Genomic DNA, 18,243 nt, shown 5'->3' with positions numbered 1-18,243 from the left:
TCATCAAGTTTATAGAGGCTATTTGTCACCTCAGCTCTCGCTTACGGCCATACCACCCTGAACACGCCCGATCTCGTCTGATCTCGGAAGCTAAGCAGGGTCGGGCCCGGTCAGTACTTGGATGGGAGACCGCCTGGGAATACCGGGTGCTGTAAGCTTTTTCACTTTTTCACAGCACCGACTGCTCTTTGTCTCATTCATGAAATAGCCTACTTCTTTTCTATTCTTTTAAATAGCCTAGTCTTGCTGTCAACCTGTCTGCACTGTGGCCAGCACCACTCAGAAAGCAAAAACAATACTTTTTATACCCTGTAATAATGACAGTAGACACAAGCTAAGCAAAAAGGAAAGAAAGAACAAACCAAAGACAGAAAGATCCCTTTCTACACCCGGAATTGGGCTTGGTGCTGATGATCATCAAGTTTATAGAGGCTATTTGTCACCTCAGCTCTCGCTTACGGCCATACCACCCTGAACACGCCCGATCTCGTCTGATCTCGGAAGCTAAGCAGGGTCGGGCCCGGTCAGTACTTGGATGGGAGACCGCCTGGGAATACCGGGTGCTGTAAGCTTTTTCACTTTTTCACAGCACCGACTGCTCTTTGTCTCATTCATGAAATAGCCTACTTCTTTTCTATTCTTTTAAATAGCCTAGTCTTGCTGTCAACCTGTCTGCACTGTGGCCAGCACCACTCAGAAAGCAAAAACAATACTTTTATGTTATAACCCTGTAATAATGACAGTAGACACAAGCTAAGCAAAAAGGAAAGAAAGAACAAACCAAAGACAGAAAGATCCCTTTCTACACCCGGAATTGGGCTTGGTGCTGATGATCATCAAGTTTATAGAGGCTATTTGTCACCTCAGCTCTCGCTTACGGCCATACCACCCTGAACACGCCCGATCTCGTCTGATCTCGGAAGCTAAGCAGGGTCGGGCCCGGTCAGTACTTGGATGGGAGACCGCCTGGGAATACCGGGTGCTGTAAGCTTTTTCACTTTTTCACAGCACCGACTGCTCTTTGTCTCATTCATGAAATAGCCTACTTCTTTTCTATTCTTTTAAATAGCCTAGTCTTGCTGTCAACCTGTCTGCACTGTGGCCAGCACCACTCAGAAAGCAAAAACAATACTTTTATGTTATAACCCTGTAATAATGACAGTAGACACAAGCTAAGCAAAAAGGAAAGAAAGAACGAACCAAGGACAGAAAGATCCCTTTCTACACCCGGAATTGGGCTTGGTGCTGATGATCATCAAGTTTATAGAGGCTATTTGTCACCTCAGCTCTCGCTTACGGCCATACCACCCTGAACACGCCCGATCTCGTCTGATCTCGGAAGCTAAGCAGGGTCGGGCCCGGTCAGTACTTGGATGGGAGACCGCCTGGGAATACCGGGTGCTGTAAGCTTTTTCACTTTTTCACAGCACCGACTGCTCTTTGTCTCATTCATGAAATAGCCTACTTCTTTTCTATTCTTTTAAATAGCCTAGTCTTGCTGTCAACCTGTCTGCACTGTGGCCAGCACCACTCAGAAAGCAAAAACAATACTTTTATACCCTGTAATAATGACAGTAGACACAAGCTAAGCAAAAAGGAAAGAAAGAACGAACCAAGGACAGAAAGATCCCTTTCTACACCCGGAATTGGGCTTGGTGCTGATGATCATCAAGTTTATAGAGGCTATTTGTCACCTCAGCTCTCGCTTACGGCCATACCACCCTGAACACGCCCGATCTCGTCTGATCTCGGAAGCTAAGCAGGGTCGGGCCCGGTCAGTACTTGGATGGGAGACCGCCTGGGAATACCGGGTGCTGTAAGCTTTTTCACTTTTTCACAGCACCGACTGCTCTTTGTCTCATTCATGAAATAGCCTACTTCTTTTCTATTCTTTTAAATAGCCTAGTCTTGCTGTCAACCTGTCTGCACTGTGGCCAGCACCACTCAGAAAGCAAAAACAATACTTTTATACCCTGTAATAATGACAGTAGACACAAGCTAAGCAAAAAGGAAAGAAAGAACAAACCAAAGACAGAAAGATCCCTTTCTACACCCGGAATTGGGCTTGGTGCTGATGATCATCAAGTTTATAGAGGCTATTTGTCACCTCAGCTCTCGCTTACGGCCATACCACCCTGAACACGCCCGATCTCGTCTGATCTCGGAAGCTAAGCAGGGTCGGGCCCGGTCAGTACTTGGATGGGAGACCGCCTGGGAATACCGGGTGCTGTAAGCTTTTTCACTTTTTCACAGCACCGACTGCTCTTTGTCTCATTCATGAAATAGCCTACTTCTTTTCTATTCTTTTAAATAGCCTAGTCTTGCTGTCAACCTGTCTGCACTGTGGCCAGCACCACTCAGAAAGCAAAAACAATACTTTTATGTTATAACCCTGTAATAATGACAGTAGACACAAGCTAAGCAAAAAGGAAAGAAAGAACAAACCAAAGACAGAAAGATCCCTTTCTACACCCGGAATTGGGCTTGGTGCTGATGATCATCAAGTTTATAGAGGCTATTTGTCACCTCAGCTCTCGCTTACGGCCATACCACCCTGAACACGCCCGATCTCGTCTGATCTCGGAAGCTAAGCAGGGTCGGGCCCGGTCAGTACTTGGATGGGAGACCGCCTGGGAATACCGGGTGCTGTAAGCTTTTTCACTTTTTCACAGCACCGACTGCTCTTTGTCTCATTCATGAAATAGCCTACTTCTTTTCTATTCTTTTAAATAGCCTAGTCTTGCTGTCAACCTGTCTGCACTGTGGCCAGCACCACTCAGAAAGCAAAAACAATACTTTTATACCCTGTAATAATGACAGTAGACACAAGCTAAGCAAAAAGGAAAGAAAGAACGAACCAAGGACAGAAAGATCCCTTTCTACACCCGGAATTGGGCTTGGTGCTGATGATCATCAAGTTTATAGAGGCTATTTGTCACCTCAGCTCTCGCTTACGGCCATACCACCCTGAACACGCCCGATCTCGTCTGATCTCGGAAGCTAAGCAGGGTCGGGCCCGGTCAGTACTTGGATGGGAGACCGCCTGGGAATACCGGGTGCTGTAAGCTTTTTCACTTTTTCACAGCACCGACTGCTCTTTGTCTCATTCATGAAATAGCCTACTTCTTTTCTATTCTTTTAAATAGCCTAGTCTTGCTGTCAACCTGTCTGCACTGTGGCCAGCACCACTCAGAAAGCAAAAACAATACTTTTATATACCCTGTAATAATGACAGTAGACACAAGCTAAGCAAAAAGGAAAGAAAGAACAAACCAAAGACAGAAAGATCCCTTTCTACACCCGGAATTGGGCTTGGTGCTGATGATCATCAAGTTTATAGAGGCTATTTGTCACCTCAGCTCTCGCTTACGGCCATACCACCCTGAACACGCCCGATCTCGTCTGATCTCGGAAGCTAAGCAGGGTCGGGCCCGGTCAGTACTTGGATGGGAGACCGCCTGGGAATACCGGGTGCTGTAAGCTTTTTCACTTTTTCACAGCACCGACTGCTCTTTGTCTCATTCATGAAATAGCCTACTTCTTTTCTATTCTTTTAAATAGCCTAGTCTTGCTGTCAACCTGTCTGCACTGTGGCCAGCACCACTCAGAAAGCAAAAACAATACTTTTATAACCCTGTAATAATGACAGTAGACACAAGCTAAGCAAAAAGGAAAGAAAGAACAAACCAAAGACAGAAAGATCCCTTTCTACACCCGGAATTGGGCTTGGTGCTGATGATCATCAAGTTTATAGAGGCTATTTGTCACCTCAGCTCTCGCTTACGGCCATACCACCCTGAACACGCCCGATCTCGTCTGATCTCGGAAGCTAAGCAGGGTCGGGCCCGGTCAGTACTTGGATGGGAGACCGCCTGGGAATACCGGGTGCTGTAAGCTTTTTCACTTTTTCACAGCACCGACTGCTCTTTGTCTCATTCATGAAATAGCCTACTTCTTTTCTATTCTTTTAAATAGCCTAGTCTTGCTGTCAACCTGTCTGCACTGTGGCCAGCACCACTCAGAAAGCAAAAACAATACTTTTATAACCCTGTAATAATGACAGTAGACACAAGCTAAGCAAAAAGGAAAGAAAGAACGAACCAAGGACAGAAAGATCCCTTTCTACACCCGGAATTGGGCTTGGTGCTGATGATCATCAAGTTTATAGAGGCTATTTGTCACCTCAGCTCTCGCTTACGGCCATACCACCCTGAACACGCCCGATCTCGTCTGATCTCGGAAGCTAAGCAGGGTCGGGCCCGGTCAGTACTTGGATGGGAGACCGCCTGGGAATACCGGGTGCTGTAAGCTTTTTCACTTTTTCACAGCACCGACTGCTCTTTGTCTCATTCATGAAATAGCCTACTTCTTTTCTATTCTTTTAAATAGCCTAGTCTTGCTGTCAACCTGTCTGCACTGTGGCCAGCACCACTCAGAAAGCAAAAACAATACTTTTATGTTATAACCCTGTAATAATGACAGTAGACACAAGCTAAGCAAAAAGGAAAGAAAGAACAAACCAAAGACAGAAAGATCCCTTTCTACACCCGGAATTGGGCTTGGTGCTGATGATCATCAAGTTTATAGAGGCTATTTGTCACCTCAGCTCTCGCTTACGGCCATACCACCCTGAACACGCCCGATCTCGTCTGATCTCGGAAGCTAAGCAGGGTCGGGCCCGGTCAGTACTTGGATGGGAGACCGCCTGGGAATACCGGGTGCTGTAAGCTTTTTCACTTTTTCACAGCACCGACTGCTCTTTGTCTCATTCATGAAATAGCCTACTTCTTTTCTATTCTTTTAAATAGCCTAGTCTTGCTGTCAACCTGTCTGCACTGTGGCCAGCACCACTCAGAAAGCAAAAACAATACTTTTATACCCTGTAATAATGACAGTAGACACAAGCTAAGCAAAAAGGAAAGAAAGAACAAACCAAAGACAGAAAGATCCCTTTCTACACCCGGAATTGGGCTTGGTGCTGATGATCATCAAGTTTATAGAGGCTATTTGTCACCTCAGCTCTCGCTTACGGCCATACCACCCTGAACACGCCCGATCTCGTCTGATCTCGGAAGCTAAGCAGGGTCGGGCCCGGTCAGTACTTGGATGGGAGACCGCCTGGGAATACCGGGTGCTGTAAGCTTTTTCACTTTTTCACAGCACCGACTGCTCTTTGTCTCATTCATGAAATAGCCTACTTCTTTTCTATTCTTTTAAATAGCCTAGTCTTGCTGTCAACCTGTCTGCACTGTGGCCAGCACCACTCAGAAAGCAAAAACAATACTTTTATACCCTGTAATAATGACAGTAGACACAAGCTAAGCAAAAAGGAAAGAAAGAACGAACCAAGGACAGAAAGATCCCTTTCTACACCCGGAATTGGGCTTGGTGCTGATGATCATCAAGTTTATAGAGGCTATTTGTCACCTCAGCTCTCGCTTACGGCCATACCACCCTGAACACGCCCGATCTCGTCTGATCTCGGAAGCTAAGCAGGGTCGGGCCCGGTCAGTACTTGGATGGGAGACCGCCTGGGAATACCGGGTGCTGTAAGCTTTTTCACTTTTTCACAGCACCGACTGCTCTTTGTCTCATTCATGAAATAGCCTACTTCTTTTCTATTCTTTTAAATAGCCTAGTCTTGCTGTCAACCTGTCTGCACTGTGGCCAGCACCACTCAGAAAGCAAAAACAATACTTTTTATACCCTGTAATAATGACAGTAGACACAAGCTAAGCAAAAAGGAAAGAAAGAACGAACCAAGGACAGAAAGATCCCTTTCTACACCCGGAATTGGGCTTGGTGCTGATGATCATCAAGTTTATAGAGGCTATTTGTCACCTCAGCTCTCGCTTACGGCCATACCACCCTGAACACGCCCGATCTCGTCTGATCTCGGAAGCTAAGCAGGGTCGGGCCCGGTCAGTACTTGGATGGGAGACCGCCTGGGAATACCGGGTGCTGTAAGCTTTTTCACTTTTTCACAGCACCGACTGCTCTTTGTCTCATTCATGAAATAGCCTACTTCTTTTCTATTCTTTTAAATAGCCTAGTCTTGCTGTCAACCTGTCTGCACTGTGGCCAGCACCACTCAGAAAGCAAAAACAATACTTTTATACCCTGTAATAATGACAGTAGACACAAGCTAAGCAAAAAGGAAAGAAAGAACGAACCAAGGACAGAAAGATCCCTTTCTACACCCGGAATTGGGCTTGGTGCTGATGATCATCAAGTTTATAGAGGCTATTTGTCACCTCAGCTCTCGCTTACGGCCATACCACCCTGAACACGCCCGATCTCGTCTGATCTCGGAAGCTAAGCAGGGTCGGGCCCGGTCAGTACTTGGATGGGAGACCGCCTGGGAATACCGGGTGCTGTAAGCTTTTTCACTTTTTCACAGCACCGACTGCTCTTTGTCTCATTCATGAAATAGCCTACTTCTTTTCTATTCTTTTAAATAGCCTAGTCTTGCTGTCAACCTGTCTGCACTGTGGCCAGCACCACTCAGAAAGCAAAAACAATACTTTTATGCCCTGTAATAATGACAGTAGACACAAGCTAAGAAAAAAGGAAAGAAAGAACAAACCAAAGACAGAAAGATCCCTTTCTACACCCGGAATTGGGCTTGGTGCTGATGATCATCAAGTTTATAGAGGCTATTTGTCACCTCAGCTCTCGCTTACGGCCATACCACCCTGAACACGCCCGATCTCGTCTGATCTCGGAAGCTAAGCAGGGTCGGGCCCGGTCAGTACTTGGATGGGAGACCGCCTGGGAATACCGGGTGCTGTAAGCTTTTTCACTTTTTCACAGCACCGACTGCTCTTTGTCTCATTCATGAAATAGCCTACTTCTTTTCTATTCTTTTAAATAGCCTAGTCTTGCTGTCAACCTGTCTGCACTGTGGCCAGCACCACTCAGAAAGCAAAAACAATACTTTTATGTTATAACCCTGTAATAATGACAGTAGACACAAGCTAAGCAAAAAGGAAAGAAAGAACAAACCAAAGACAGAAAGATCCCTTTCTACACCCGGAATTGGGCTTGGTGCTGATGATCATCAAGTTTATAGAGGCTATTTGTCACCTCAGCTCTCGCTTACGGCCATACCACCCTGAACACGCCCGATCTCGTCTGATCTCGGAAGCTAAGCAGGGTCGGGCCCGGTCAGTACTTGGATGGGAGACCGCCTGGGAATACCGGGTGCTGTAAGCTTTTTCACTTTTTCACAGCACCGACTGCTCTTTGTCTCATTCATGAAATAGCCTACTTCTTTTCTATTCTTTTAAATAGCCTAGTCTTGCTGTCAACCTGTCTGCACTGTGGCCAGCACCACTCAGAAAGCAAAAACAATACTTTTATGTTATAACCCTGTAATAATGACAGTAGACACAAGCTAAGCAAAAAGGAAAGAAAGAACGAACCAAGGACAGAAAGATCCCTTTCTACACCCGGAATTGGGCTTGGTGCTGATGATCATCAAGTTTATAGAGGCTATTTGTCACCTCAGCTCTCGCTTACGGCCATACCACCCTGAACACGCCCGATCTCGTCTGATCTCGGAAGCTAAGCAGGGTCGGGCCCGGTCAGTACTTGGATGGGAGACCGCCTGGGAATACCGGGTGCTGTAAGCTTTTTCACTTTTTCACAGCACCGACTGCTCTTTGTCTCATTCATGAAATAGCCTACTTCTTTTCTATTCTTTTAAATAGCCTAGTCTTGCTGTCAACCTGTCTGCACTGTGGCCAGCACCACTCAGAAAGCAAAAACAATACTTCTTATAACCCTGTAATAATGACAGTAGACACAAGCTAAGCAAAAAGGAAAGAAAGAACAAACCAAAGACAGAAAGATCCCTTTCTACACCCGGAATTGGGCTTGGTGCTGATGATCATCAAGTTTATAGAGGCTATTTGTCACCTCAGCTCTCGCTTACGGCCATACCACCCTGAACACGCCCGATCTCGTCTGATCTCGGAAGCTAAGCAGGGTCGGGCCCGGTCAGTACTTGGATGGGAGACCGCCTGGGAATACCGGGTGCTGTAAGCTTTTTCACTTTTTCACAGCACCGACTGCTCTTTGTCTCATTCATGAAATAGCCTACTTCTTTTCTATTCTTTTAAATAGCCTAGTCTTGCTGTCAACCTGTCTGCACTGTGGCCAGCACCACTCAGAAAGCAAAAACAATACTTTTATGCCCTGTAATAATGACAGTAGACACAAGCTAAGAAAAAAGGAAAGAAAGAACAAACCAAAGACAGAAAGATCCCTTTCTACACCCGGAATTGGGCTTGGTGCTGATGATCATCAAGTTTATAGAGGCTATTTGTCACCTCAGCTCTCGCTTACGGCCATACCACCCTGAACACGCCCGATCTCGTCTGATCTCGGAAGCTAAGCAGGGTCGGGCCCGGTCAGTACTTGGATGGGAGACCGCCTGGGAATACCGGGTGCTGTAAGCTTTTTCACTTTTTCACAGCACCGACTGCTCTTTGTCTCATTCATGAAATAGCCTACTTCTTTTCTATTCTTTTAAATAGCCTAGTCTTGCTGTCAACCTGTCTGCACTGTGGCCAGCACCACTCAGAAAGCAAAAACAATACTTTTTATACCCTGTAATAATGACAGTAGACACAAGCTAAGCAAAAAGGAAAGAAAGAACGAACCAAGGACAGAAAGATCCCTTTCTACACCCGGAATTGGGCTTGGTGCTGATGATCATCAAGTTTATAGAGGCTATTTGTCACCTCAGCTCTCGCTTACGGCCATACCACCCTGAACACGCCCGATCTCGTCTGATCTCGGAAGCTAAGCAGGGTCGGGCCCGGTCAGTACTTGGATGGGAGACCGCCTGGGAATACCGGGTGCTGTAAGCTTTTTCACTTTTTCACAGCACCGACTGCTCTTTGTCTCATTCATGAAATAGCCTACTTCTTTTCTATTCTTTTAAATAGCCTAGTCTTGCTGTCAACCTGTCTGCACTGTGGCCAGCACCACTCAGAAAGCAAAAACAATACTTTTATACCCTGTAATAATGACAGTAGACACAAGCTAAGCAAAAAGGAAAGAAAGAACAAACCAAAGACAGAAAGATCCCTTTCTACACCCGGAATTGGGCTTGGTGCTGATGATCATCAAGTTTATAGAGGCTATTTGTCACCTCAGCTCTCGCTTACGGCCATACCACCCTGAACACGCCCGATCTCGTCTGATCTCGGAAGCTAAGCAGGGTCGGGCCCGGTCAGTACTTGGATGGGAGACCGCCTGGGAATACCGGGTGCTGTAAGCTTTTTCACTTTTTCACAGCACCGACTGCTCTTTGTCTCATTCATGAAATAGCCTACTTCTTTTCTATTCTTTTAAATAGCCTAGTCTTGCTGTCAACCTGTCTGCACTGTGGCCAGCACCACTCAGAAAGCAAAAACAATACTTTTTATACCCTGTAATAATGACAGTAGACACAAGCTAAGCAAAAAGGAAAGAAAGAACGAACCAAGGACAGAAAGATCCCTTTCTACACCCGGAATTGGGCTTGGTGCTGATGATCATCAAGTTTATAGAGGCTATTTGTCACCTCAGCTCTCGCTTACGGCCATACCACCCTGAACACGCCCGATCTCGTCTGATCTCGGAAGCTAAGCAGGGTCGGGCCCGGTCAGTACTTGGATGGGAGACCGCCTGGGAATACCGGGTGCTGTAAGCTTTTTCACTTTTTCACAGCACCGACTGCTCTTTGTCTCATTCATGAAATAGCCTACTTCTTTTCTATTCTTTTAAATAGCCTAGTCTTGCTGTCAACCTGTCTGCACTGTGGCCAGCACCACTCAGAAAGCAAAAACAATACTTTTATGTTATAACCCTGTAATAATGACAGTAGACACAAGCTAAGCAAAAAGGAAAGAAAGAACAAACCAAAGACAGAAAGATCCCTTTCTACACCCGGAATTGGGCTTGGTGCTGATGATCATCAAGTTTATAGAGGCTATTTGTCACCTCAGCTCTCGCTTACGGCCATACCACCCTGAACACGCCCGATCTCGTCTGATCTCGGAAGCTAAGCAGGGTCGGGCCCGGTCAGTACTTGGATGGGAGACCGCCTGGGAATACCGGGTGCTGTAAGCTTTTTCACTTTTTCACAGCACCGACTGCTCTTTGTCTCATTCATGAAATAGCCTACTTCTTTTCTATTCTTTTAAATAGCCTAGTCTTGCTGTCAACCTGTCTGCACTGTGGCCAGCACCACTCAGAAAGCAAAAACAATACTTTTATACCCTGTAATAATGACAGTAGACACAAGCTAAGCAAAAAGGAAAGAAAGAACGAACCAAGGACAGAAAGATCCCTTTCTACACCCGGAATTGGGCTTGGTGCTGATGATCATCAAGTTTATAGAGGCTATTTGTCACCTCAGCTCTCGCTTACGGCCATACCACCCTGAACACGCCCGATCTCGTCTGATCTCGGAAGCTAAGCAGGGTCGGGCCCGGTCAGTACTTGGATGGGAGACCGCCTGGGAATACCGGGTGCTGTAAGCTTTTTCACTTTTTCACAGCACCGACTGCTCTTTGTCTCATTCATGAAATAGCCTACTTCTTTTCTATTCTTTTAAATAGCCTAGTCTTGCTGTCAACCTGTCTGCACTGTGGCCAGCACCACTCAGAAAGCAAAAACAATACTTTTATACCCTGTAATAATGACAGTAGACACAAGCTAAGCAAAAAGGAAAGAAAGAACGAACCAAGGACAGAAAGATCCCTTTCTACACCCGGAATTGGGCTTGGTGCTGATGATCATCAAGTTTATAGAGGCTATTTGTCACCTCAGCTCTCGCTTACGGCCATACCACCCTGAACACGCCCGATCTCGTCTGATCTCGGAAGCTAAGCAGGGTCGGGCCCGGTCAGTACTTGGATGGGAGACCGCCTGGGAATACCGGGTGCTGTAAGCTTTTTCACTTTTTCACAGCACCGACTGCTCTTTGTCTCATTCATGAAATAGCCTACTTCTTTTCTATTCTTTTAAATAGCCTAGTCTTGCTGTCAACCTGTCTGCACTGTGGCCAGCACCACTCAGAAAGCAAAAACAATACTTTTATGTTATAACCCTGTAATAATGACAGTAGACACAAGCTAAGCAAAAAGGAAAGAAAGAACGAACCAAGGACAGAAAGATCCCTTTCTACACCCGGAATTGGGCTTGGTGCTGATGATCATCAAGTTTATAGAGGCTATTTGTCACCTCAGCTCTCGCTTACGGCCATACCACCCTGAACACGCCCGATCTCGTCTGATCTCGGAAGCTAAGCAGGGTCGGGCCCGGTCAGTACTTGGATGGGAGACCGCCTGGGAATACCGGGTGCTGTAAGCTTTTTCACTTTTTCACAGCACCGACTGCTCTTTGTCTCATTCATGAAATAGCCTACTTCTTTTCTATTCTTTTAAATAGCCTAGTCTTGCTGTCAACCTGTCTGCACTGTGGCCAGCACCACTCAGAAAGCAAAAACAATACTTTTATACCCTGTAATAATGACAGTAGACACAAGCTAAGCAAAAAGGAAAGAAAGAACGAACCAAGGACAGAAAGATCCCTTTCTACACCCGGAATTGGGCTTGGTGCTGATGATCATCAAGTTTATAGAGGCTATTTGTCACCTCAGCTCTCGCTTACGGCCATACCACCCTGAACACGCCCGATCTCGTCTGATCTCGGAAGCTAAGCAGGGTCGGGCCCGGTCAGTACTTGGATGGGAGACCGCCTGGGAATACCGGGTGCTGTAAGCTTTTTCACTTTTTCACAGCACCGACTGCTCTTTGTCTCATTCATGAAATAGCCTACTTCTTTTCTATTCTTTTAAATAGCCTAGTCTTGCTGTCAACCTGTCTGCACTGTGGCCAGCACCACTCAGAAAGCAAAAACAATACTTTTATAACCCTGTAATAATGACAGTAGACACAAGCTAAGCAAAAAGGAAAGAAAGAACGAACCAAGGACAGAAAGATCCCTTTCTACACCCGGAATTGGGCTTGGTGCTGATGATCATCAAGTTTATAGAGGCTATTTGTCACCTCAGCTCTCGCTTACGGCCATACCACCCTGAACACGCCCGATCTCGTCTGATCTCGGAAGCTAAGCAGGGTCGGGCCCGGTCAGTACTTGGATGGGAGACCGCCTGGGAATACCGGGTGCTGTAAGCTTTTTCACTTTTTCACAGCACCGACTGCTCTTTGTCTCATTCATGAAATAGCCTACTTCTTTTCTATTCTTTTAAATAGCCTAGTCTTGCTGTCAACCTGTCTGCACTGTGGCCAGCACCACTCAGAAAGCAAAAACAATACTTTTTATACCCTGTAATAATGACAGTAGACACAAGCTAAGCAAAAAGGAAAGAAAGAACGAACCAAGGACAGAAAGATCCCTTTCTACACCCGGAATTGGGCTTGGTGCTGATGATCATCAAGTTTATAGAGGCTATTTGTCACCTCAGCTCTCGCTTACGGCCATACCACCCTGAACACGCCCGATCTCGTCTGATCTCGGAAGCTAAGCAGGGTCGGGCCCGGTCAGTACTTGGATGGGAGACCGCCTGGGAATACCGGGTGCTGTAAGCTTTTTCACTTTTTCACAGCACCGACTGCTCTTTGTCTCATTCATGAAATAGCCTACTTCTTTTCTATTCTTTTAAATAGCCTAGTCTTGCTGTCAACCTGTCTGCACTGTGGCCAGCACCACTCAGAAAGCAAAAACAATACTTTTATGTTATAACCCTGTAATAATGACAGTAGACACAAGCTAAGCAAAAAGGAAAGAAAGAACAAACCAAAGACAGAAAGATCCCTTTCTACACCCGGAATTGGGCTTGGTGCTGATGATCATCAAGTTTATAGAGGCTATTTGTCACCTCAGCTCTCGCTTACGGCCATACCACCCTGAACACGCCCGATCTCGTCTGATCTCGGAAGCTAAGCAGGGTCGGGCCCGGTCAGTACTTGGATGGGAGACCGCCTGGGAATACCGGGTGCTGTAAGCTTTTTCACTTTTTCACAGCACCGACTGCTCTTTGTCTCATTCATGAAATAGCCTACTTCTTTTCTATTCTTTTAAATAGCCTAGTCTTGCTGTCAACCTGTCTGCACTGTGGCCAGCACCACTCAGAAAGCAAAAACAATACTTTTATACCCTGTAATAATGACAGTAGACACAAGCTAAGCAAAAAGGAAAGAAAGAACGAACCAAGGACAGAAAGATCCCTTTCTACACCCGGAATTGGGCTTGGTGCTGATGATCATCAAGTTTATAGAGGCTATTTGTCACCTCAGCTCTCGCTTACGGCCATACCACCCTGAACACGCCCGATCTCGTCTGATCTCGGAAGCTAAGCAGGGTCGGGCCCGGTCAGTACTTGGATGGGAGACCGCCTGGGAATACCGGGTGCTGTAAGCTTTTTCACTTTTTCACAGCACCGACTGCTCTTTGTCTCATTCATGAAATAGCCTACTTCTTTTCTATTCTTTTAAATAGCCTAGTCTTGCTGTCAACCTGTCTGCACTGTGGCCAGCACCACTCAGAAAGCAAAAACAATACTTTTATACCCTGTAATAATGACAGTAGACACAAGCTAAGCAAAAAGGAAAGAAAGAACGAACCAAGGACAGAAAGATCCCTTTCTACACCCGGAATTGGGCTTGGTGCTGATGATCATCAAGTTTATAGAGGCTATTTGTCACCTCAGCTCTCGCTTACGGCCATACCACCCTGAACACGCCCGATCTCGTCTGATCTCGGAAGCTAAGCAGGGTCGGGCCCGGTCAGTACTTGGATGGGAGACCGCCTGGGAATACCGGGTGCTGTAAGCTTTTTCACTTTTTCACAGCACCGACTGCTCTTTGTCTCATTCATGAAATAGCCTACTTCTTTTCTATTCTTTTAAATAGCCTAGTCTTGCTGTCAACCTGTCTGCACTGTGGCCAGCACCACTCAGAAAGCAAAAACAATACTTTTATGTTATACCCTGTAATAATGACAGTAGACACAAGCTAAGCAAAAAGGAAAGAAAGAACGAACCAAGGACAGAAAGATCCCTTTCTACACCCGGAATTGGGCTTGGTGCTGATGATCATCAAGTTTATAGAGGCTATTTGTCACCTCAGCTCTCGCTTACGGCCATACCACCCTGAACACGCCCGATCTCGTCTGATCTCGGAAGCTAAGCAGGGTCGGGCCCGGTCAGTACTTGGATGGGAGACCGCCTGGGAATACCGGGTGCTGTAAGCTTTTTCACTTTTTCACAGCACCGACTGCTCTTTGTCTCATTCATGAAATAGCCTACTTCTTTTCTATTCTTTTAAATAGCCTAGTCTTGCTGTCAACCTGTCTGCACTGTGGCCAGCACCACTCAGAAAGCAAAAACAATACTTTTATACCCTGTAATAATGACAGTAGACACAAGCTAAGCAAAAAGGAAAGAAAGAACGAACCAAGGACAGAAAGATCCCTTTCTACACCCGGAATTGGGCTTGGTGCTGATGATCATCAAGTTTATAGAGGCTATTTGTCACCTCAGCTCTCGCTTACGGCCATACCACCCTGAACACGCCCGATCTCGTCTGATCTCGGAAGCTAAGCAGGGTCGGGCCCGGTCAGTACTTGGATGGGAGACCGCCTGGGAATACCGGGTGCTGTAAGCTTTTTCACTTTTTCACAGCACCGACTGCTCTTTGTCTCATTCATGAAATAGCCTACTTCTTTTCTATTCTTTTAAATAGCCTAGTCTTGCTGTCAACCTGTCTGCACTGTGGCCAGCACCACTCAGAAAGCAAAAACAATACTTTTATGTTATAACCCTGTAATAATGACAGTAGACACAAGCTAAGCAAAAAGGAAAGAAAGAACGAACCAAGGACAGAAAGATCCCTTTCTACACCCGGAATTGGGCTTGGTGCTGATGATCATCAAGTTTATAGAGGCTATTTGTCACCTCAGCTCTCGCTTACGGCCATACCACCCTGAACACGCCCGATCTCGTCTGATCTCGGAAGCTAAGCAGGGTCGGGCCCGGTCAGTACTTGGATGGGAGACCGCCTGGGAATACCGGGTGCTGTAAGCTTTTTCACTTTTTCACAGCACCGACTGCTCTTTGTCTCATTCATGAAATAGCCTACTTCTTTTCTATTCTTTTAAATAGCCTAGTCTTGCTGTCAACCTGTCTGCACTGTGGCCAGCACCACTCAGAAAGCAAAAACAATACTTTTTATACCCTGTAATAATGACAGTAGACACAAGCTAAGCAAAAAGGAAAGAAAGAACGAACCAAGGACAGAAAGATCCCTTTCTACACCCGGAATTGGGCTTGGTGCTGATGATCATCAAGTTTATAGAGGCTATTTGTCACCTCAGCTCTCGCTTACGGCCATACCACCCTGAACACGCCCGATCTCGTCTGATCTCGGAAGCTAAGCAGGGTCGGGCCCGGTCAGTACTTGGATGGGAGACCGCCTGGGAATACCGGGTGCTGTAAGCTTTTTCACTTTTTCACAGCACCGACTGCTCTTTGTCTCATTCATGAAATAGCCTACTTCTTTTCTATTCTTTTAAATAGCCTAGTCTTGCTGTCAACCTGTCTGCACTGTGGCCAGCACCACTCAGAAAGCAAAAACAATACTTTTATGTTATAACCCTGTAATAATGACAGTAGACACAAGCTAAGCAAAAAGGAAAGAAAGAACGAACCAAGGACAGAAAGATCCCTTTCTACACCCGGAATTGGGCTTGGTGCTGATGATCATCAAGTTTATAGAGGCTATTTGTCACCTCAGCTCTCGCTTACGGCCATACCACCCTGAACACGCCCGATCTCGTCTGATCTCGGAAGCTAAGCAGGGTCGGGCCCGGTCAGTACTTGGATGGGAGACCGCCTGGGAATACCGGGTGCTGTAAGCTTTTTCACTTTTTCACAGCACCGACTGCTCTTTGTCTCATTCATGAAATAGCCTACTTCTTTTCTATTCTTTTAAATAGCCTAGTCTTGCTGTCAACCTGTCTGCACTGTGGCCAGCACCACTCAGAAAGCAAAAACAATACTTTTATACCCTGTAATAATGACAGTAGACACAAGCTAAGCAAAAAGGAAAGAAAGAACGAACCAAGGACAGAAAGATCCCTTTCTACACCCGGAATTGGGCTTGGTGCTGATGATCATCAAGTTTATAGAGGCTATTTGTCACCTCAGCTCTCGCTTACGGCCATACCACCCTGAACACGCCCGATCTCGTCTGATCTCGGAAGCTAAGCAGGGTCGGGCCCGGTCAGTACTTGGATGGGAGACCGCCTGGGAATACCGGGTGCTGTAAGCTTTTTCACTTTTTCACAGCACCGACTGCTCTTTGTCTCATTCATGAAATAGCCTACTTCTTTTCTATTCTTTTAAATAGCCTAGTCTTGCTGTCAACCTGTCTGCACTGTGGCCAGCACCACTCAGAAAGCAAAAACAATACTATTTATACCCTGTAATAATGACAGTAGACACAAGCTAAGCAAAAAGGAAAGAAAGAACGAACCAAGGACAGAAAGATCCCTTTCTACACCCGGAATTGGGCTTGGTGCTGATGATCATCAAGTTTATAGAGGCTATTTGTCACCTCAGCTCTCGCTTACGGCCATACCACCCTGAACACGCCCGATCTCGTCTGATCTCGGAAGCTAAGCAGGGTCGGGCCCGGTCAGTACTTGGATGGGAGACCGCCTGGGAATACCGGGTGCTGTAAGCTTTTTCACTTTTTCACAGCACCGACTGCTCTTTGTCTCATTCATGAAATAGCCTACTTCTTTTCTATTCTTTTAAATAGCCTAGTCTTGCTGTCAACCTGTCTGCACTGTGGCCAGCACCACTCAGAAAGCAAAAACAATACTTTTATGTTATAACCCTGTAATAATGACAGTAGACACAAGCTAAGCAAAGAGGAAAGCAAAAAGGAAAGAAAGAACGAACCAAAGACAGAAAGATCCCTTTCTACACCCGGAATTGGGCTTGGTGCTGATGATCATCAAGTTTATAGAGGCTATTTGTCACCTCAGCTCTCGCTTACGGCCATACCACCCTGAACACGCCCGATCTCGTCTGATCTCGGAAGCTAAGCAGGGTCGGGCCCGGTCAGTACTTGGATGGGAGACCGCCTGGGAATACCGGGTGCTGTAAGCTTTTTCACTTTTTCACAGCACCGACTGCTCTTTGTCTCATTCATGAAATAGCCTACTTCTTTTCTATTCTTTTAAATAGCCTAGTCTTGCTGTCAACCTGTCTGCACTGTGGCCAGCACCACTCAGAAAGCAAAAACAATACTTTTATACCCTGTAATAATGACAGTAGACACAAGCTAAGCAAAAAGGAAAGAAAGAACGAACCAAGGACAGAAAGATCCCTTTCTACACCCGGAATTGGGCTTGGTGCTGATGATCATCAAGTTTATAGAGGCTATTTGTCACCTCAGCTCTCGCTTACGGCCATACCACCCTGAACACGCCCGATCTCGTCTGATCTCGGAAGCTAAGCAGGGTCGGGCCCGGTCAGTACTTGGATGGGAGACCGCCTGGGAATACCGGGTGCTGTAAGCTTTTTCACTTTTTCACAGCACCGACTGCTCTTTGTCTCATTCATGAAATAGCCTACTTCTTTTCTATTCTTTTAAATAGCCTAGTCTTGCTGTCAACCTGTCTGCACTGTGGCCAGCACCACTCAGAAAGCAAAAACAATACTTTTATGTTATAACCCTGTAATAATGACAGTAGACACAAGCTAAGCAAAAAGGAAAGAAAGAACGAACCAAGGACAGAAAGATCCCTTTCTACACCCGGAATTGGGCTTGGTGCTGATGATCATCAAGTTTATAGAGGCTATTTGTCACCTCAGCTCTCGCTTACGGCCATACCACCCTGAACACGCCCGATCTCGTCTGATCTCGGAAGCTAAGCAGGGTCGGGCCCGGTCAGTACTTGGATGGGAGACCGCCTGGGAATACCGGGTGCTGTAAGCTTTTTCACTTTTTCACAGCACCGACTGCTCTTTGTCTCATTCATGAAATAGCCTACTTCTTTTCTATTCTTTTAAATAGCCTAGTCTTGCTGTCAACCTGTCTGCACTGTGGCCAGCACCACTCAGAAAGCAAAAACAATACTTTTTATACCCTGTAATAATGACAGTAGACACAAGCTAAGCAAAAAGGAAAGAAAGAACGAACCAAGGACAGAAAG

At 46.1% G+C, this 18,243-nt stretch overlaps 44 non-coding genes across 44 annotated transcripts; all 44 read left to right on the top strand.

Annotated features, from left to right (window-relative positions):
- Positions 1–39: 39 nt before the first annotated feature.
- On the top strand, positions 40–158 carry LOC146983648 (5S ribosomal RNA). The gene has a single exon (XR_015036399.1). It is a non-coding gene; the product is annotated as a 5S ribosomal RNA (ribosomal RNA).
- Positions 159–453: 295 nt separating this feature from the next.
- Positions 454–572, top strand: LOC146983647 (5S ribosomal RNA). Its single transcript, XR_015036398.1, has one exon. It is a non-coding gene; the product is annotated as a 5S ribosomal RNA (ribosomal RNA).
- A 300-nt stretch (positions 573–872) lies between these two features.
- On the top strand, positions 873–991 carry LOC146983646 (5S ribosomal RNA). The gene has a single exon (XR_015036397.1). It is a non-coding gene; the product is annotated as a 5S ribosomal RNA (ribosomal RNA).
- A 300-nt stretch (positions 992–1,291) lies between these two features.
- On the top strand, positions 1,292–1,410 carry LOC146983645 (5S ribosomal RNA). The gene has a single exon (XR_015036395.1). It is a non-coding gene; the product is annotated as a 5S ribosomal RNA (ribosomal RNA).
- Positions 1,411–1,704: 294 nt separating this feature from the next.
- LOC146983644 (5S ribosomal RNA) lies at positions 1,705–1,823 on the top strand. Its single transcript, XR_015036394.1, has one exon. It is a non-coding gene; the product is annotated as a 5S ribosomal RNA (ribosomal RNA).
- Positions 1,824–2,117: 294 nt separating this feature from the next.
- LOC146983643 (5S ribosomal RNA) lies at positions 2,118–2,236 on the top strand. Its single transcript, XR_015036393.1, has one exon. It is a non-coding gene; the product is annotated as a 5S ribosomal RNA (ribosomal RNA).
- A 300-nt stretch (positions 2,237–2,536) lies between these two features.
- Positions 2,537–2,655, top strand: LOC146983642 (5S ribosomal RNA). Its single transcript, XR_015036392.1, has one exon. It is a non-coding gene; the product is annotated as a 5S ribosomal RNA (ribosomal RNA).
- A 294-nt stretch (positions 2,656–2,949) lies between these two features.
- LOC146983641 (5S ribosomal RNA) lies at positions 2,950–3,068 on the top strand. The gene has a single exon (XR_015036391.1). It is a non-coding gene; the product is annotated as a 5S ribosomal RNA (ribosomal RNA).
- Positions 3,069–3,364: 296 nt separating this feature from the next.
- LOC146983640 (5S ribosomal RNA) lies at positions 3,365–3,483 on the top strand. The gene has a single exon (XR_015036390.1). It is a non-coding gene; the product is annotated as a 5S ribosomal RNA (ribosomal RNA).
- A 295-nt stretch (positions 3,484–3,778) lies between these two features.
- Positions 3,779–3,897, top strand: LOC146983639 (5S ribosomal RNA). The gene has a single exon (XR_015036389.1). It is a non-coding gene; the product is annotated as a 5S ribosomal RNA (ribosomal RNA).
- A 295-nt stretch (positions 3,898–4,192) lies between these two features.
- Positions 4,193–4,311, top strand: LOC146983638 (5S ribosomal RNA). The gene has a single exon (XR_015036388.1). It is a non-coding gene; the product is annotated as a 5S ribosomal RNA (ribosomal RNA).
- A 300-nt stretch (positions 4,312–4,611) lies between these two features.
- Positions 4,612–4,730, top strand: LOC146983637 (5S ribosomal RNA). The gene has a single exon (XR_015036387.1). It is a non-coding gene; the product is annotated as a 5S ribosomal RNA (ribosomal RNA).
- Positions 4,731–5,024: 294 nt separating this feature from the next.
- LOC146983636 (5S ribosomal RNA) lies at positions 5,025–5,143 on the top strand. Its single transcript, XR_015036386.1, has one exon. It is a non-coding gene; the product is annotated as a 5S ribosomal RNA (ribosomal RNA).
- Positions 5,144–5,437: 294 nt separating this feature from the next.
- LOC146983635 (5S ribosomal RNA) lies at positions 5,438–5,556 on the top strand. Its single transcript, XR_015036384.1, has one exon. It is a non-coding gene; the product is annotated as a 5S ribosomal RNA (ribosomal RNA).
- Positions 5,557–5,851: 295 nt separating this feature from the next.
- LOC146983634 (5S ribosomal RNA) lies at positions 5,852–5,970 on the top strand. The gene has a single exon (XR_015036383.1). It is a non-coding gene; the product is annotated as a 5S ribosomal RNA (ribosomal RNA).
- A 294-nt stretch (positions 5,971–6,264) lies between these two features.
- LOC146983633 (5S ribosomal RNA) lies at positions 6,265–6,383 on the top strand. Its single transcript, XR_015036382.1, has one exon. It is a non-coding gene; the product is annotated as a 5S ribosomal RNA (ribosomal RNA).
- A 294-nt stretch (positions 6,384–6,677) lies between these two features.
- Positions 6,678–6,796, top strand: LOC146983632 (5S ribosomal RNA). Its single transcript, XR_015036381.1, has one exon. It is a non-coding gene; the product is annotated as a 5S ribosomal RNA (ribosomal RNA).
- A 300-nt stretch (positions 6,797–7,096) lies between these two features.
- LOC146983631 (5S ribosomal RNA) lies at positions 7,097–7,215 on the top strand. The gene has a single exon (XR_015036380.1). It is a non-coding gene; the product is annotated as a 5S ribosomal RNA (ribosomal RNA).
- Positions 7,216–7,515: 300 nt separating this feature from the next.
- Positions 7,516–7,634, top strand: LOC146983630 (5S ribosomal RNA). Its single transcript, XR_015036531.1, has one exon. It is a non-coding gene; the product is annotated as a 5S ribosomal RNA (ribosomal RNA).
- A 296-nt stretch (positions 7,635–7,930) lies between these two features.
- On the top strand, positions 7,931–8,049 carry LOC146983629 (5S ribosomal RNA). The gene has a single exon (XR_015036530.1). It is a non-coding gene; the product is annotated as a 5S ribosomal RNA (ribosomal RNA).
- A 294-nt stretch (positions 8,050–8,343) lies between these two features.
- On the top strand, positions 8,344–8,462 carry LOC146983628 (5S ribosomal RNA). The gene has a single exon (XR_015036529.1). It is a non-coding gene; the product is annotated as a 5S ribosomal RNA (ribosomal RNA).
- Positions 8,463–8,757: 295 nt separating this feature from the next.
- On the top strand, positions 8,758–8,876 carry LOC146983627 (5S ribosomal RNA). Its single transcript, XR_015036528.1, has one exon. It is a non-coding gene; the product is annotated as a 5S ribosomal RNA (ribosomal RNA).
- A 294-nt stretch (positions 8,877–9,170) lies between these two features.
- On the top strand, positions 9,171–9,289 carry LOC146983626 (5S ribosomal RNA). The gene has a single exon (XR_015036527.1). It is a non-coding gene; the product is annotated as a 5S ribosomal RNA (ribosomal RNA).
- A 295-nt stretch (positions 9,290–9,584) lies between these two features.
- On the top strand, positions 9,585–9,703 carry LOC146983625 (5S ribosomal RNA). Its single transcript, XR_015036525.1, has one exon. It is a non-coding gene; the product is annotated as a 5S ribosomal RNA (ribosomal RNA).
- Positions 9,704–10,003: 300 nt separating this feature from the next.
- Positions 10,004–10,122, top strand: LOC146983624 (5S ribosomal RNA). Its single transcript, XR_015036524.1, has one exon. It is a non-coding gene; the product is annotated as a 5S ribosomal RNA (ribosomal RNA).
- A 294-nt stretch (positions 10,123–10,416) lies between these two features.
- On the top strand, positions 10,417–10,535 carry LOC146983623 (5S ribosomal RNA). Its single transcript, XR_015036523.1, has one exon. It is a non-coding gene; the product is annotated as a 5S ribosomal RNA (ribosomal RNA).
- A 294-nt stretch (positions 10,536–10,829) lies between these two features.
- On the top strand, positions 10,830–10,948 carry LOC146983622 (5S ribosomal RNA). The gene has a single exon (XR_015036522.1). It is a non-coding gene; the product is annotated as a 5S ribosomal RNA (ribosomal RNA).
- Positions 10,949–11,248: 300 nt separating this feature from the next.
- On the top strand, positions 11,249–11,367 carry LOC146983621 (5S ribosomal RNA). The gene has a single exon (XR_015036521.1). It is a non-coding gene; the product is annotated as a 5S ribosomal RNA (ribosomal RNA).
- A 294-nt stretch (positions 11,368–11,661) lies between these two features.
- Positions 11,662–11,780, top strand: LOC146983620 (5S ribosomal RNA). Its single transcript, XR_015036520.1, has one exon. It is a non-coding gene; the product is annotated as a 5S ribosomal RNA (ribosomal RNA).
- Positions 11,781–12,075: 295 nt separating this feature from the next.
- On the top strand, positions 12,076–12,194 carry LOC146983619 (5S ribosomal RNA). The gene has a single exon (XR_015036519.1). It is a non-coding gene; the product is annotated as a 5S ribosomal RNA (ribosomal RNA).
- Positions 12,195–12,489: 295 nt separating this feature from the next.
- On the top strand, positions 12,490–12,608 carry LOC146983618 (5S ribosomal RNA). Its single transcript, XR_015036518.1, has one exon. It is a non-coding gene; the product is annotated as a 5S ribosomal RNA (ribosomal RNA).
- A 300-nt stretch (positions 12,609–12,908) lies between these two features.
- LOC146983617 (5S ribosomal RNA) lies at positions 12,909–13,027 on the top strand. Its single transcript, XR_015036517.1, has one exon. It is a non-coding gene; the product is annotated as a 5S ribosomal RNA (ribosomal RNA).
- Positions 13,028–13,321: 294 nt separating this feature from the next.
- Positions 13,322–13,440, top strand: LOC146983616 (5S ribosomal RNA). Its single transcript, XR_015036516.1, has one exon. It is a non-coding gene; the product is annotated as a 5S ribosomal RNA (ribosomal RNA).
- A 294-nt stretch (positions 13,441–13,734) lies between these two features.
- On the top strand, positions 13,735–13,853 carry LOC146983615 (5S ribosomal RNA). Its single transcript, XR_015036514.1, has one exon. It is a non-coding gene; the product is annotated as a 5S ribosomal RNA (ribosomal RNA).
- Positions 13,854–14,152: 299 nt separating this feature from the next.
- Positions 14,153–14,271, top strand: LOC146983614 (5S ribosomal RNA). Its single transcript, XR_015036513.1, has one exon. It is a non-coding gene; the product is annotated as a 5S ribosomal RNA (ribosomal RNA).
- Positions 14,272–14,565: 294 nt separating this feature from the next.
- LOC146983613 (5S ribosomal RNA) lies at positions 14,566–14,684 on the top strand. Its single transcript, XR_015036512.1, has one exon. It is a non-coding gene; the product is annotated as a 5S ribosomal RNA (ribosomal RNA).
- Positions 14,685–14,984: 300 nt separating this feature from the next.
- Positions 14,985–15,103, top strand: LOC146983612 (5S ribosomal RNA). The gene has a single exon (XR_015036511.1). It is a non-coding gene; the product is annotated as a 5S ribosomal RNA (ribosomal RNA).
- Positions 15,104–15,398: 295 nt separating this feature from the next.
- LOC146983611 (5S ribosomal RNA) lies at positions 15,399–15,517 on the top strand. The gene has a single exon (XR_015036510.1). It is a non-coding gene; the product is annotated as a 5S ribosomal RNA (ribosomal RNA).
- A 300-nt stretch (positions 15,518–15,817) lies between these two features.
- LOC146983610 (5S ribosomal RNA) lies at positions 15,818–15,936 on the top strand. Its single transcript, XR_015036509.1, has one exon. It is a non-coding gene; the product is annotated as a 5S ribosomal RNA (ribosomal RNA).
- A 294-nt stretch (positions 15,937–16,230) lies between these two features.
- Positions 16,231–16,349, top strand: LOC146983609 (5S ribosomal RNA). The gene has a single exon (XR_015036508.1). It is a non-coding gene; the product is annotated as a 5S ribosomal RNA (ribosomal RNA).
- A 295-nt stretch (positions 16,350–16,644) lies between these two features.
- On the top strand, positions 16,645–16,763 carry LOC146983608 (5S ribosomal RNA). The gene has a single exon (XR_015036507.1). It is a non-coding gene; the product is annotated as a 5S ribosomal RNA (ribosomal RNA).
- Positions 16,764–17,075: 312 nt separating this feature from the next.
- Positions 17,076–17,194, top strand: LOC146983607 (5S ribosomal RNA). Its single transcript, XR_015036506.1, has one exon. It is a non-coding gene; the product is annotated as a 5S ribosomal RNA (ribosomal RNA).
- Positions 17,195–17,488: 294 nt separating this feature from the next.
- On the top strand, positions 17,489–17,607 carry LOC146983606 (5S ribosomal RNA). Its single transcript, XR_015036505.1, has one exon. It is a non-coding gene; the product is annotated as a 5S ribosomal RNA (ribosomal RNA).
- A 300-nt stretch (positions 17,608–17,907) lies between these two features.
- Positions 17,908–18,026, top strand: LOC146983605 (5S ribosomal RNA). Its single transcript, XR_015036503.1, has one exon. It is a non-coding gene; the product is annotated as a 5S ribosomal RNA (ribosomal RNA).
- The last annotated feature ends 217 nt before the right edge of the window (positions 18,027–18,243 follow it).

The sequence above is a fragment of the Trachurus japonicus genome, chromosome 8, assembly GCF_045865225.1.
Source record: "Trachurus japonicus isolate A0001 chromosome 8, Traja_1.0".
Classification (NCBI taxonomy): domain Eukaryota; kingdom Metazoa; phylum Chordata; class Actinopteri; order Carangiformes; family Carangidae; genus Trachurus; species Trachurus japonicus.
Note: the sequence above shows the minus strand (reverse complement) of the source record. Positions and strands in the feature narration are given on the sequence as shown.